Source organism: Pygoscelis adeliae, unplaced genomic scaffold, assembly GCF_000699105.1.
Source record: "Pygoscelis adeliae isolate BGI_AS28 unplaced genomic scaffold, ASM69910v1 Scaffold27, whole genome shotgun sequence".
Classification (NCBI taxonomy): Eukaryota; Metazoa; Chordata; class Aves; order Sphenisciformes; family Spheniscidae; genus Pygoscelis; species Pygoscelis adeliae.
The window spans coordinates 2260500-2276572 of NW_008825410.1; positions in this window are offsets into that span (position 1 = coordinate 2260500).

Sequence of the window (16073 nt, forward strand, 5' to 3'; positions counted from 1 at the left end):
TTTTCTCTCCTTCATTGTCCTTTTCCTTATTTTGGCCACTTAAAGAAATGGGGAAGAGTCCTCCCTGGTGCCATGTTTGCTCAGCTGTCCCTGTTCTGTTTTATATGGTTCACAGGGATCACTCTTGTAACAAGCACGGTTCTCCTGTGGTCCCCAACCACAGAGAGGAATTCCCTCAGCTCCTCTGGATTCCGGCAGAGACACACACAATGCCCTGAAGCTGTATTTGTGGCTCCAGAGCCACAGACTCAGTATTATTTTGTGCGGTGGGAGCCAATGTTCCCTCTTAAGAAACAAGTATCTTTAGACTAGATGTGAAGTTCACTAAAATCAGTTTTCCCTGTGTCTCGGGACCATTAGGTCATCAAAATCAATCACACGTGAAGAAGAAGTAGAGGGAAAGAAGCAGCCAATTAAATCCATCCTGAATCCTTGATTCACAGAAGTGAGATGTACTTTTGTAAGTCCTGGCAGGAACCAAGAACAAAGTATTTCCATTCATTTCTCTTCATGAACAAATGCTACAGGTTGCCTGGAGAGGTTGTGGAGTTTCCATCCTTGGAGATATTCAGAAGCCATCTGGACATGGTCCTAGGTGACCCTGCTTGAGCAGGGGGGTTGGAACAGGTGACCTCCAAGGTATCTTCCAACCTCAACCATTCTGTGGATATAATAAGAACCAACTTCAGTTAGTAGACATAATTTAAATTTAATTGAAACTGAAAGGTAATTATTGGTTTTCTCAACTTACGTTGGTTTATGGTTTTTACTATCTTGAAAAATATGTTCAGCCTTCTCTTGCTTTTTGTTTAGTTTTAGCTTCTTTGCTTCTTAGTTTCCTTAGATATCAGATCTGAAAATGCCACAAGAACGATTCTCTGATGGTATTTCTGACCCAACTGAAAATGTAGAACATCTAGAAATCTCTAGATGTTTTCCGCATTGCAGGGGGATTTCTAGACCAAAGGGGCTGAGAAGGAGTCTGGCCCAACTACATAGCAAGACTCACCCAGAAAACAGCTTCTTTCCCAAGCTGATCACAGAATGTGGTACCAACTTCAACAGTAATTCAGATGCTCAGAGAAACTGACCTCATGGTTTAATACAAATTTTTTTGCATTTCCTAAGCTGTGTCTTTTAAATTACTACAATACTTTGAGATATCATCAAATTTTGCAAGACTGTCTCTCATCACCAACCGTTACCCTGTAAGTCTGACTGAAAAAAGCCTGACTGAAGGAATCACTTTTATGAAAGTCTGGTTTCTACACCGCTGACAAAAGGCTTGAACTGTGGGGCCCTGTTGTTTAAAGGCTCTATTTGGTTAGATAAAGCCTGTTCCAATCGAAAATATCAACAAAAAAGCAAATTATGCTAAACCTAATTGACATAGGTTATTGTAATTCACACTTTTATGGAAATAGGTACAAATCAAAAGAGGTTCCTTTCTTATATTAAATGGAGCCAACTTTTGAGTTGTACTCATTCCAACTCTTATTGCAGTCAGTGGGTCTGCCTAAGATGTAGTCAGTACAGATTTTTGCCCATAGAGTGCTAGTATTCAGCTACCTTTTTTGGCACGCTTTGAGGCAAAGTATTTTTTCCTGTTTTCTAACATTAATCTCCCACCCCTGGATAAAACGAACAAACTCAGAAAGAACAGAGAGTCCTCGCATCCATTTCAAGAGGTAGTTAGTGGAACTAGGGGCTAAAAGCAAGCCTTTGATAAGAAACAAACCATGCTGATTTACAAGAATGTTTAATATAATAGTATATTTCCTGTAATTCATAATCCCTACTTTCTTGAGTCTAAAGTATTCCTTTACCTTTTATAATTCTCATTCTCCCTTCGGGGGTTCATGAAAGAAGATACCTTGTATCATTATTTCCCTTTAATTAAAATCAGAAACAGCCCAGAATTGAGAGATGCCTGAAAGGGCAAGGGAACAGAACACTGTGGAAGGCTTTGGGCGTGGGATCCCAGAGGCTACTCTGAATAACCTAATTTTAGGCATTTAAAAAAATCTATTTGGTTTTTAGAGTTACGATCATGCATCATTTTTTCAAGCTGTGTATTGTCAGGTCTGAAAGATTTTCAGACTGAAGCCATTAGTAACGTTTTGTTTGCATTGGGATAATGATAAGTCTCTTTAATTTTTTGATCTTTAAAAATTCCCAATTGTCCAATTTTCCCCTAAAGCTCCTAAGCACGGTCTCATTACTGATGCCTCAGGTATTAGGGGTTTAGAGTCCAGCATCTGATGATAAGGTTCCAAAGCTGAACTGCTCAGGTTAGTTTCCTGTTTTAAATCCTACAGTTTACCCACCCCCAAAAAACTGATCAGTTGATTTTCACATCCCTGACTTGTAGGGCACAGACCATTCGTCGTGTTTTCTGGGTAGGTGCAGTTCTGTTAAGGAAAGGCACATTCCCCTACACCAAAAAGGGCATTCATCTCACCTACATCTGGCGATCTAAAAGATAGGTGTTCGGTTTAGAAAGAGAATGATACTCATAGCATGAGTAATCTTGCCTTAAAATAGATAGTGAAGAGCAGTAGTATGAATAATTCTCTGGAAGTGCCTAGCCTCTAGTAACTATGGAGGGAAACTAGCTAGTTTGTTTAGGGTAGCTGCCTAAAGTTTAGATAGCTAGAATTCAGGAAGATGGACTTCTCCATAGTATCTGACTATTGCATGTCTTTCAGAATAGCTACATAAGCAGAAAACTCCTATCAGACTATAATCTGCAACTATAGGCATAACATTTTGAAGGTGCCTCTGCCTAATGAAAATGGTCTTTGCTAGTGTGGCAAGGAATGACCAGCTCCTGAGTGTGGAGTTGGCACATTTGCGGAACCATGGCAAATACCTTGTTAACTTGTGAATCTGCTGTGCTGGAATACATGTTAGAGAGCTAGTCTTACTCCTTTACATGTAAATCCTAATTATTTCATAATAGTATTTATTTATATTGCATTTTCAGTCCAGAGACCTTAAAACACAAATGGGGAAACTGAGGTTTAAGGAAGATAAGCTTGCATTTTTCCTCCATTTCAGTTTCTTTCATGCACTTCCAAAGCCTATTTCAATTAATTAGGGCTGCCATATATTTCTGAGGCAACAAGAAAGGTCTAGCCTTTGACTTCAGTGGACTTAACAGACCTGTTTACCTCGCGGGAGTCTGGCTATCCAGATCCATTTTTTTCTCATATATTTACCCATGGATTCAGCTTTGGCAGTTACAGGCTTTGAAATACTACGATACAGATCTCCAGTGATATTGTTTCCAGTTGGAAGACAGATACTAATTTGTTCAACCTCTATATTCCAAATGCCTGAACTGGTATGGATATACTGCAGGAGTCTTTTTTAGGCTTCTTTTGCTGCCAAGTAAAATGCTGAATTCACAGTAACCTAGTTCATTTACTTTAAAATTATAATTTTACAGATTCATTGCAATAGGTAAACTTAGCAACAACTCACATAAACTCCATTTTCTCAAGAACAATGTTTATTTTCCTTTCTGCTAAAGGATTGAACAACTAAATAAAAATCAGTTTCCAAATATCCAAAGTCCAGTGCCTGGGAAGACAAAGGCACTCCACGTCAGTAATTTTTGTTGATCTTTTAGTACCATGATGGGCATTCAGAACAACCACTTTGTAGTTTCATTTTAAGTTTGTACATTGCATATTACCCTGCAGTAAAAGGCAGTTGTGTGCTTAGTCTGATGTGTGCCGCACTGACAGCTTACTTTGCTGAGTCAGATTTCTTGTTGTGTAGCTGATAAGCGATAACCACAGTTGCTGGTTTCATTCCTATGTTTTTTCTGTGCTGAATCTTTAAGAGTTGATATAACATTACTGAACAATGTCTCTGTTGCAGCGCTCTTAAATTTGTTCTTTTGGATGATGAGCACCAAAAATTTCATTGATGGATAATAAGTGAAAATAGTCCATAATCTTTACCCTCAGATCTCTTTCTTTCGGTGCATGAATAAGTCCCCAACCCATTATGGAGATATAAAACGTGACTTTGGAAGCAGGAGCCTCAAGTTAGACATCTAAATAATAGACCTGTTTTTTAAAATCTTTAGAGTCCTTGAAAGCCTCTGTGTTCCCAGCAGCTCCCCTGGAAGCTCATGCAAGCTGCTGGATGGACTTTTGAAAACCAGGCATCCCATTTGCATGCTTTTCTCCCTCAAACTTTAAATAGTTTTTTTAGAGGAGCTGTCACATCCGATACAAAAAGCTGTCGCTTTTGATGCATCCCAGTGTCTCTAGATTTCCAGCTAGCTCTGTGCCTTCTTCCCTTATTATGGGGGTTCCTACTTAAAAAAAGAAACATTTTAATCATAACTATAAATGCAGATTGCCCTATTAATTAACTGTTGGTTCAGTCCTGAAAGGTACTGAGCCTCTTTTGGAGGTGCAAGAGCCTTGAACTTTCTTTGCCTTCAATGAATGGGAGTTCAGCTCCTCCTTGCAGTCTGAGACTCCCCTGAGCACAATTTTGTGGCAGGCTGAACCCAAACTCTTCAAGAATGATTCCTTTTACTCTAGTGCGTCAATGCTGGGCCCTGTATAAAGTGAAAGAGTCTTTGACATACACAAATACCCTTTCCCTTTCTCTCCATCACTCAGAAAGCAGCTTTACTTGTCATTATACTGTAGTTTCTGATACTTAGGGATAATTTGTGTTTGGGGGATAAGAACATGCTCCATGTCCTGGAAAGCATGTATATATGCTAGATAAATGCTAAAACAGTAGCAAGAGATCACTAAGACAGTAAGAAAGGAGGGCATGGCTATATCAATAAATACTTTTATTCAACAAGCCTGGTACACAGCAAAATGGCAAAATGGGGGAGACGAGGGGAGGAAGGGTGCAGCAAAATGCTCTGTGGCCTTGCTGCCTGCTTTGTCGGCGCCAGAAGACGGGGACAACCGCTGGCAGGAAGGGGGTGCGATGGCACTGCTGGTAGCCGTGCTGGGCAAGCTGTGCCCCAAGCACTGCAGGTCGCTGGTGCCTCTGTCTCTCCCTCCCCTTCCCTCCTGCGGTGGCAGCAGGATCCAGCTCAGCTCTGCAGAGTCCTGTCCTAGCTCGTCCCTTAGCCCTGCCGCTGCCTCTCCTGTGGCGGGAACAGCCTGCTCACGGATCAAGGTGGCAGAATTCAGTTTTTCCTCCGTTGTCTCTGCCTTGCATTAGTCTTTTTGTCTCCATTTTCCTATCCATAAATTTCATGCAGTGTCTTTACTGAGTTTAGCAGTTTTGCAGGACTTCAGTGTCTTTACAGAGTACATTGAGTTTAGGTATGAACAATCATTGCCTGGCCCTCAAAACTCACTGCATCTCTACCTAAAACCCCAAATCTAATAGTTTTCAGGTTTTTCCCAGTTTTCCCTAATTCAGGGGTCTGTCTCAATTTTTTTATTAACAACTCTGGAGGGGAACATTGATCTTCTACTGCTTTCTCAACTGAAGTATGGCCAAGAGAAGAGGTCAGGGGATGCATTCTTTGGTGATGCAAAGCATGGTAAGAAAAACATCTGTCATGTGAGCCCAACCTTTTACACTGTTTTTAGAAGAGCAAAGAAAATGAATCACATTTGCCTAAGGAGACTGAAGCTGATAGAAGGAACCTTGACAGAAGCAATATTTTCTGTGGTGCCACCTGACTTTTTTTTTCCTTTAGGCATGGTTTCAAGAGAAAAGGCAGTCCTATGCAGCGTGTTTGTATTTTAGCCACCGCATGTTCATGCAATAAAAAAGTGAAAACTACAGTAAGATTCTTATCTTGCAATAAAATCCTTTGGATAATTAGTCTCTGATAAACAGTGGTTTAAGTATGGGAAAGTACTCTAACTATACAATAAATATAAGAACACCTTTAGTTTTTAACTGCAACAATCTGGTTTTCTCTGAATGGCAGGTGTTACGGCAAAGCTGTTACTTGTAACCGTTAAGAGCTTTCAAGGACTGTGGAAACAATATGTAAACGTATACTTGGAAAGAAACCAGTCTAACTTCTGCCTTCAGATAGACTTATGAGAAGCCTACTGTTCTTCGTAGATTTTTAAAATTACTATCTTAATGACTTTTGTACTACATTACTATCGGACATTTCTGGAAACAGCTGTATCCGCAAATGCAGAAACCTGAATTACTGAATTCGGCATACTTCAGTTTAACCAGTAGGAGAGTGGGAGGTTTTGGGACTGTGATTATAAGTCTGGACATCCAAATTCCTTGCAAGTTACATTTTGATGCATTAGTCTTTCCTGGAATCGAGCCATATATAAGAATAAACTGAAACATTCAGTCATAGAGTAGTATGGAGAGGTTCACTTCTGAACTGTGCCAAAGGGTAGATCTGGTCGATGTTTTCAGTTGTGACATAAAAACAGATCAAGGAAGTTTAATCCGTGAAGCAGAGAGACTTAGAAAGATTTCAATAAGAGCTGCTCTTACACCAATAATGGACAGGCTGGATGAAGCAGGCTGTACACACCTATCTCCTTTATTGGTTTCTGTTCTTGCTTCTGGTTTGTTTTTTCCCTAAGTACTTAGAAAATATGTGCAGTAAATTTTGACATGGCAAAGCTTTTAGGAAATAAAAAAATAAGAAAACAGCTGTTAGTCAGGTGTTAGAAATCTCAGAAGTACATCTAAGCTGATCTGCAGTGAGGAACCCCAGTAAATCACGGGGTTCTGTCTCTTGGTCCTGGCGGGAAGGTGCCACAGGTCCTGTCCAGCCCAGAAATCTGGGTTTACTTTCTGTGGAAAGTGGGGCATAGAGAATAGGGAAGGAGGAGGAAGAGGGAGTTGTACACACCCTGGTCTTGCCCTGACATGGAGTACTGCAGCACTCCCAGGTCTCCCAGCTTAGAAGGAGCCCAAATATTCAGTACAATTTTATTCATAACTTTGTCATTTATTAAATCTGATTTCAATATATTTACATTATCACAAAATATGCAATTATACAGTTTAACCCTCAGGTAATTATTTTGCCTTTTAATGTCATCTCTTTTTAATACCTGGTGAGGTTTTGTCAGCGATGTTAGATCTTGTTCAGAGCAAAATATTTGAGCTGTGTGTGTACACGCATGTGCGCCTATGTACACCCACGCTTGAAAGGTGATGCAATTTTCTATTAAAGTTTGGGATATTCTTAGCTAGGAAGAGATAAATAATGGCTTTACTTCACTGTCATAAGTAATGACAGTGCTCCCTTGTGTAGGACCCTTCACAGTCTTCACCCTGTGAAACAGGGATAAGGGAATCACGTTAGCAATGGCTGAGCTGGTGCACACACTGTTTTTTACTTGCTCAGCTTTATGTACTAATAGCAGTGACAAGGCTAGGAACTCGGACTTTGGGATTTTAATCCCTAGTTCTAGGCATCAGACAATTTCCTTTATCTTGGAAAAGTAATAGTAGAGCAGGGAACCGATAGTACTACACAAACTCTTCTCCTAGGCATACTTTATTAACCACTGTCAGAGACTGCACTACAGAGATCTTTGTTCTGACCCAGTGTAGCTGTTCTTTTTTTTTTTTTTTTTAATTGGTTGTTGCCATTATCTGGTACCTGAAATCCCATGTTTACTGCCTCTGCTTGGTATAGAAATTAGAAATGTGACATCCTGACATCAATGTTGGCTTTTAATAACTGCTGCACATTGCTTGCACCAGGCATGAAAACAAAAAATTAATTTTCTAAAGCAGCTTAAGGAGAGTATCTCTTGATGAAGGCCAGACTGCATACTCAGAACTGACCATCCTATAATAGTGGTCGTACAAACAGGGAATATTGGCAGGCATCCATTGTACATAATCTACTGCATAATTATATTTGATAGAAGCTTTCTGGTATGTGTGGATAATAAACAGCTCATGTATTTATGAACCTGGAATGTTCCTAAAATGAGTTAGTGCATGCTCAACATCAGTTTCCCAAGTCTTTTTCATACTGTAGTATTACATTACATTTACTAAGCAGATTAAACTGTATTGCAGCCTTAAGGGATACATTATTCCTGTGGACAAGCAAGGGCATTTATGCAAGTAACATTGATTGATTTTAATAGAAGTTATGCATGTAAATCCGTGTGCAATGAGATCACATTATACTCTACAGAATACTGGCAGAAGTGCTTTTATCCTGAAAACACACCTGCCCGCTATTTGCAAAGTCTAGTTTTCCTTGAAAACGGTGGACAGCAACATTTTATAGCCACTGTTATCTACATTGCATTTTGTGCCTGCTATAGAAATATTGAGGTCTACACAAATGTGCAGTATAATAAAATCAGTAACAGTGACAATTTGGATTCAATAGCACTGTATTTCTAAGCCTATGTCATGGGCAATGTTAAAGAGTTGTTTACCAGAAGCCATGAGTCCTTACCCTATGGCACTAGGGCGAGATGAAGAATCCACAACAGCCTCCATACCACTCAAAAAGGCACCTATTCCTTCAACATTACATAGGTATAACTTCATAGAGATAAGAATAATATAGTCGATTTTGTAGGCAGTGTAATATATATAATGTATAAATATATACCTTTACCTAATAAAGTTTATAATTTAAAGTGCATGGGTATTTTAGATGGTGTGATAGGTAAGTATACCTATTACCAACATTCGGAGCATTGTGCTTGTCATTTGTAACAGTTTACACATAAGTGGCATCACTGCGTGCCAAATACAGGGAAATTATACTGGCTGGTATAATTTGTTGTCATTCCTACTAATTTTGGTTGCTCTTAAAGTTCTGCCTTCCTTCTTATCCCAGCTTTCTAATCCATGGAATTGTGTAAGGCAGACCAAGTTTTCCCCTTTCCAAATCGTTGCTATGCAATTACTGCCTAACTGGGAAGAAACAGAGGTGCGTGCACTGATGTGATGCTGTACGCAGAGTGATCAGTATTAAACACTTGCTACTAAACGTTAGAGAGCAGTTAGCTACAGGGTTTCCATGTTCCCAGTGCTTTTCCAGAAGATGTAAAATGACTTTCTTATCCAAAATGTTATGCATTCTGTGACAGCTGTTGTTGATGCTTATATACTATTACTGTCTTTGTACTCAGGAACGGTACTTAATCAGAAACGCATACAGCTAGATGGGAGATGATTTCAGAATGACCTAGTCCATCCCAGTTCTCTGGAGCAGGATTAGATCAGTCCCAAACGATGTTTGCCTCTTGTGGTTGCCTGACCCCATGCTGGAATACTTGTACTTAACTATATGCTTGTCTTTAGAAAGTGTTTTTTAATGCCTAACATAGATCTGTGCTGTAAATTAAGCCAATCATTTCTTGATATAGATCAATGAACAGCACAGATCTGATAGACCCGTATAAATCAATCGATGATACAACGTAACTCTCAGTTATTTCTCCATAACAAAACACAGCTCCCTATTGCAGCTGCTGAATGGCAGCCATTCCTTATCCCTTCCATCACTTGACTGATATGACACGATGCTTCTTTGGTGCTTCAGGGCAGCAGTTTCTCACCAGCTCCCAGCAGTTTTACACTGTTCATTTTTTCTGCAGTCAAATGCAACATAATTTCAACTTAATTTTCATTACATTTATTTTTACTGGCTGATACCAGAGGTTGTATGTGGTCCTACTTCTATTTGATTTATTGGCTAACTGTTCATTAACTTACAGTGATGTCATACTTTGGGCATGTTCCTATCTTGTACACCAGTTTTTCTAGCACGCTATGACAAACGTCACTGCGTTTTTCATTAAGCAGGAACAAATATGCAATTTCTCTCCAAAATGTGACTATACAGATGGCATGCTGGGGTTCTGGGTGAACTGGCGATTTCCAGATCAAATTTACATAATTCCCAAGTGCAGCACAAGAAAGGCTTACTGGCCACCCACCGGATAAACGCCGTGTGGGCTCTGGGATAAGGTGGGTTCTTTCTGCATGACAGAAGGAAACCCACAACTGGAACATGTCTAAGAACTTGGTCCATGCATTATCTACATTCAAAGTCTGTTCCTTTTCTGTGAAACACTAACAGAAGAAAAATTTATAAAATCTTGTATTAGTCACTGTTACCAACAGATAATACTATGTTTACTCGGGGCCAGATCAGCTGAGTAAAGTCCTATATTCTGTGGCCAACTTTCCTGATCACAGCTACACTCTAAAATAAGTCATACTGTGAGTCATTTTTTAAGACCTGAATGACACACAAAGTTTAGGATTATGGTGTACAAATCAAACAGGGTTTTCTTTGAAAGCTTCCACGGACAACATCAGTTTTCACAGCTAAAGATCTGTCTCTGCTTCTCTCCTACACTGAATGGAAAACAGAGATTAAGAATAAGCGTTCATCAAAAGGCGTGAAGAAAAAAAGATATGGCCATGCACTGAATATATATGCACAGATGTAAATACCCTTATCTGAAGCAGATGTAAAAGCCACTAAAACAAATAAAGAGAGCAGAAAGGAAGAGGGAAGAATGTTACCCATGCCAAATATTGCTATAAAGTGTAGAATATAATGCCAATGAGCAATGACTGAAAATTAGGAAAAACACTCGTAAGAAAATAAAACACGGGTTCCTTCTTTACTGTGTCCCTCAATCATTGGCTACTGCCAACTTCAGGGTGGCCGATATTTCTGCCTCTATGAGCCTTGTTCCAAAAAAATCTTAATCTTGAGGCCAAGACTCAGCACTCTGAGCTGAAAGGAAGAGTGCCAGCAAGACACCACAGATGGGAGATGGCACCGGCTCCTCGGGAGTCCCACCTCGCGCTGCATGCTGCGGGGTCCCGGGATGAGCTGGCAGTGCCCGTCTCAGCAGACCCCGCTGGCTTGCTTCCCCAGTCACTCCTGTTAGGGATTTGGATTACCTACAGGTTCCACGGTGGCACAGCCCGGCTGCCAGTCCCATGGTGTAAAACGTGCCACCAGGACCCCACCACCTTGGACACCGTCTGCAGCGTGCATGCCACAGTTTATCTACCCCTGTGCTAGATCATAGGATCAGGGCTCCATAAATCTCCATCTTCTTGCTCTATTTTTTCCCTACTGATCTGCAGTGTGACTTTCAGCAAATCCTTCCCCTTCTCTGTCCTTCCCTTTCCCTGGCTCTGACTGCAAGCAATTTGGTGCAAAGACTGCCTTTCAGTATGATGCTGCATAGCGTGGAGTGCAAGAGGGGACCCAGTTCCTAGCTAAAGCTTTGAGGGAACGATGCAAATACAAATAGCGAGCTGTTTTCTTGACAGTAGGTATACATTTTGCCCTTGATCTTCCGTTGTGTAATAATCCCCGAAGTCAGCTTTCTGAAGAAAGCCGGTGAAGTTTGCTGGCTCTTGCCTTAAGAGCTGGATAAGGAAACACGGCTGGTGGATTCACTCAGGTGCATTCCTCGGAGTATTCAGACGCTATTGGAGCAACCAGGCTTGTGTTAGTTGTAAGCATGCTTTTCACATGGCACGTTTCTTGGCCACTCCTGCGACTGGTAATTACTGAAGCATACACAAACAAATATGGGGAAATATGTGTATGCTTAAATGCCTAACATTATGTTATGGTTCTTTGTACTAAGAAACAATAGCCCCACAGTATAGTTTATTACTGTAATAATGGAAAGATACAATTTGTAAAACATAAAATTATCTGCTATAAACACAGGCTCTGATTGAAAGAAAAAGAAAAATAAACTAAACAATCATACTGTAATTGGCTTAGATACCTTAATCACTGCCAATTATGCAGTGGCTGCATACATTTTACATGGATTAGACAGTATTTTCTCTAACTTGAATTAGTTAAAACGTTATGTGAATGTTAAAGAATTATTTTTCTGTAAATATGATTTAGATTTTCTTTGTGTTCTTGTTCAACTATCTAAGAAGGTACATATGGAAAATATTTTAATAATTCACATTGGAATTAATTCTTAGTGTTCAGTTATATCACATTTCTCATTATGTCTATGCTTCATTAAGCTTTAAAATATTTAGTATAGATTTATAGTCCATTCTCACACACATATAACACAGCTAATGATAGGTGAAAATAATTATTTCCCAAGTTCGATATGAGATGTGATATCTGAAACACGTTTTCAGGAATAATTTTCTACACGGTATAACTACTAATTGTTTTGTTTATAAGACCTCTTTGGGCTTGCTAAAGGGAACTTCTAAAAAGCCATAATTGATGCTACCATTTTAAAACAAATTTAGAACTGGCTACTGCAGGTTCTAAATATTCATATTCATAATAGTTGACTGATGTCTCTCTACTCCAACAATAGTTGGTCTCTCATCAGTTCAGGTGTTTTCTGGAGGATAAATGCCCAGAAAAATTGGTTTAAAATCACATTAACTGAGACTGAAGATGCAAGTTAACAAACAAGAGCCGGCAATAACACCATAATCAAAGCAAACTCTTTTCCAAAAGCTTTATGAAAATCTGTACTTTGAAAAGGAAGTTTCATGCTGTTTTGTAGAACACTTCTTGTAAGATCAAACTGTGAATCCCCAGCAGAACCTCAGCTGTTCCCGAAACACAGATAAAATACACAAAGCAAAACAATACACTGTGTCTCATCCTTTCTGAAAGTCTTGGTGTATTCATCACACTTCTTGGTATTGCCCACCACTACCAGCTTATTTTAATCAACTGCTTTATACTCATTCTGGTAATTGCTTGTTATCCATTTCCACACCGCTGGCTTATTCATTATTTCCAGCAAAACATTACAGACCTCATTTTATGAAAATGATTTCTATACAGCATGTAACAAAATTTCTTTTTGGTTTTAGTGGAGTTTGATTGCAATTTAATTCCAATTCAAATAATACATTAGAATTTTCCTTTTTAAATGCATTGCAGTAGAAGTTGTTTCTCTTTTTCGCTGTGATTTTAAAAAAATACTAGAATTAAAAATACCGGAATTGAAAAATATTGAAAAACATATTTTTGCAAAGAAAAAGTTGATGGAAAATTGGAAAACAGTGACGTAGAAAGAAATTTCTTTTCTTCCTCTTTTGCTACACATTCCCGAATTTTTGGTTTTCCAGAACCAAAAATACTTCAAAATTAAGTAAGTTTAGAATTAGCAACAAATGGTATTTGGAATTCCTTTCATAACAGTATTTACTAAGCTTCTTAAAACATTAATTTCTCAAAATAGCTGTAAATTTCTAAAAATTAAGATGTTTTCAATTATGAAAGAAATAAGGCATTTATTAATTTCTCTAGGGGGAAACCTCCGTTGTTGATAAAAAATAAATGTATACTTACCTATTCTAAATCAGAAATGTTAAAAGGTGAATGTTGCTTTCATGAAAACAAAAGATTAGACATTTTTAAATGTTGCTATGAAAAGAAAAAAAACCTTTATTTAAAGTGTATTTTTTGATGATTTATAACTATTCTAAAATGTATATTATTTGAAACATCTTCTTGACTTTGAACTTTAAAACAAATGTAGTAGATTTTGTATTTTCAAAGAATTCCGACAATTCAGGTAAATAATTTCAGCCTCTACAACAAATTATTTGTAATACTATCCATTTTAGCTGATGTTTATAATTAATCATGTTCGGAAATGTCTTCCTGAAATCACTTAACTTTTATATAAAGAAAATTGAGAAAATTGGTTTAGGTCCTTTCAGAGGTTTGTATAGCTTCTTCGAACTCTACTTTGGGAGACAAAGTAGTTTGATTACCTGATCTTCAGGTGGAGAGAAAGAAAAAAAAGAGTCACATCATTTTTTGAAAAAGTCCCTGAAAAAAATCTGAGGATCATATAAAGCCCCATTAACTATGTGGCACTTTTATGTTTTAAATTCATTCTCTTTGACAGCATGAGCATTATAATCTCCCATGGCAATCTCTACTGACATCACCACACAGAAAGGCAGATAAAACACTTCTAAAGGACAGAACCATTACATATACTCCCCCAAAACTTTGGGACAATATGGGATGAAAGGGTGAGTTTGTGTTGAACACTGTTTATTAGGAGGTTGATAAATCAGCACATTTGAGCACAGAGGTAAATGTCAGGGATCTGCAGAAATCTCCCTTCCACGTTCATCCTGAACGTGAAGCTGCACATTTACCTGGCCAAATGACCCGGTGCCCCTCAGTCCCTTCACCGGAACAGAGCCCGACTAGAGTTTAAAGATCCAGAGATCTTCAGGGAGAGACAGCAACCAAGACTTCACTTCTCCTTCCCCAAAAGTGAAGCCTTTTGCATGTAAAGTGAGACAGGTAATACCCCTGGAATCTGGGGAGGGGTTTGTGTACCAAGCTTGTTACAGCTGCCTAAATGGAAAGAAAGGAAAGGGAAAGGGAAGGAAAGGGAAGGAAAGGAAAAAGAAAGGGAAAAGAAAAGGGAAGAAAAGGGAAGAAGAGAAAGAGAGAGAGAGAGAGAGAGGGAGGGAGGGAGGGAGGGAGGGAGAAAGGGAGAAAGAGAGAAAGGGAGAAAGAAAAAAGAGAAAGAGAGAGAGAGAGAGGGAGGGAGGGAGGGAGGGAGGGAGAAAGGGAGAAAGGGAGAAAGGGAGAAAGGGAGAAAGGGAGAAAGAGAGAAAGGGAGAAAGGGAGAAAGGGAGAAAGGGAGAGAGAAAGAGAGAGAGAAAGAGAGAAAGAAAAGAAAGAAAGAAAGAAAGAAAGAAAGAAAGAAAGAAAGAAAGAAAGAAAGAAAGAAAGAAAGAAAGAAAGAGAAAGAAAAGATACATTTAAGAAAACCATAATCATTACAAAACAGAGAAATGGAGGAAGGTAGTGTATGTCTATATGAACCTTGAATGCGATGTGATTTTTCACATCTTTTAAAAAAAAAAATTGATCTGTGTATTTGAATCTTTGACACTTTCACATTTAAAGGTCAAGGGGTTTGCCATTAACTTCAGCATCTTTTTCTGAAACATCCTGGACTTCAGAAGTTGTTGAGGAATTTCTGTGTTTTAAACTAAAATATATTATGAGCATCAATTAAGTTCTTGCAAAGCATGCATGGTATCCTGCAAACGCTCACATGCCCCTGGCCTTTTCCTTGAAGGGGTGAGTGGCACCAGCTCCCTCTTTTCGCCAGGGGAAATCAGAGGTCTCCCTTCTGCTCTCAGCCAGTTTCCCCTCACCAGCCCCCCAGGTGCTGCTTCTAAACCTCTCAGAAATAGGAAGGGAATGTGAAATTGCTGGGGTCAGTTTTGAAGCCAGGAAAACAAATTTTATTTAAGCTATAGGATTTCATATATGCGCGGTAGCGCTGCGAGTCCAGATAGAGTAATTGTATTATATGCTGCTTTCTGATACGAATTCTTTTCATTTGTACAGTATTGTACCTATTTTTTTACTCATTCTAAATCGGTGTATGATGCCAAGTCCTCGACATACACTTTTTGAGTTATAAACCCACTTAGTTAAATTACGCTTCCCATCCTAAGAGGGGATCTGGGTCCGCTCCCTCCCAGTCAAACCACTGTAAGAGCTGGTTCTGGAGCTGGACCATAATCGTCCTTGAGGTCCAGAAAAGCATGTGCTGGAGGGTACCAGCTGGGAGAACTGGGAATTAGGCACTCCGGATGTGTGTTTTCCCCCATGGAGACGGAGTAGATCAGCATCTGTTTCGTGATTTTTTTTCTGCGGTGAATTTCAATATTTGTAGGAATCGGCTCCCTACAAAATGTTCTCCGCGTCAGAGAACGGGCTGACTACGTGCCCAGCTCCTCCGCGCAGCCTGCCCTCCTCGCCCCCCTGCCCCGTGCGTCTCCAGCTGCAACCCTGTCAGGGCAAAGACTTTGCTGGGGGGGGGCGGGGGGACGTCTTCAGCAGCGAAGTTTCTTGGTGCTTCCCGAAAGCGTTCATGAGCGCTTACTTCCTGCCGGAGCTCTGCGCTCTCTGTCAATGGAAAGTAGCAAAAAAGCCCAGAAGAATCCGCCTTTTCCTGGAGAAAAAAAAAATATGGTTATTCCCCAGCAAGGGAAAAAAAAACCAACCCCAAACCCCCAAAGGGTTATTTCCCAGCGCCTTGCACGCTGAGCCCTAGGAATGAGTCAGGCTTCTCAGT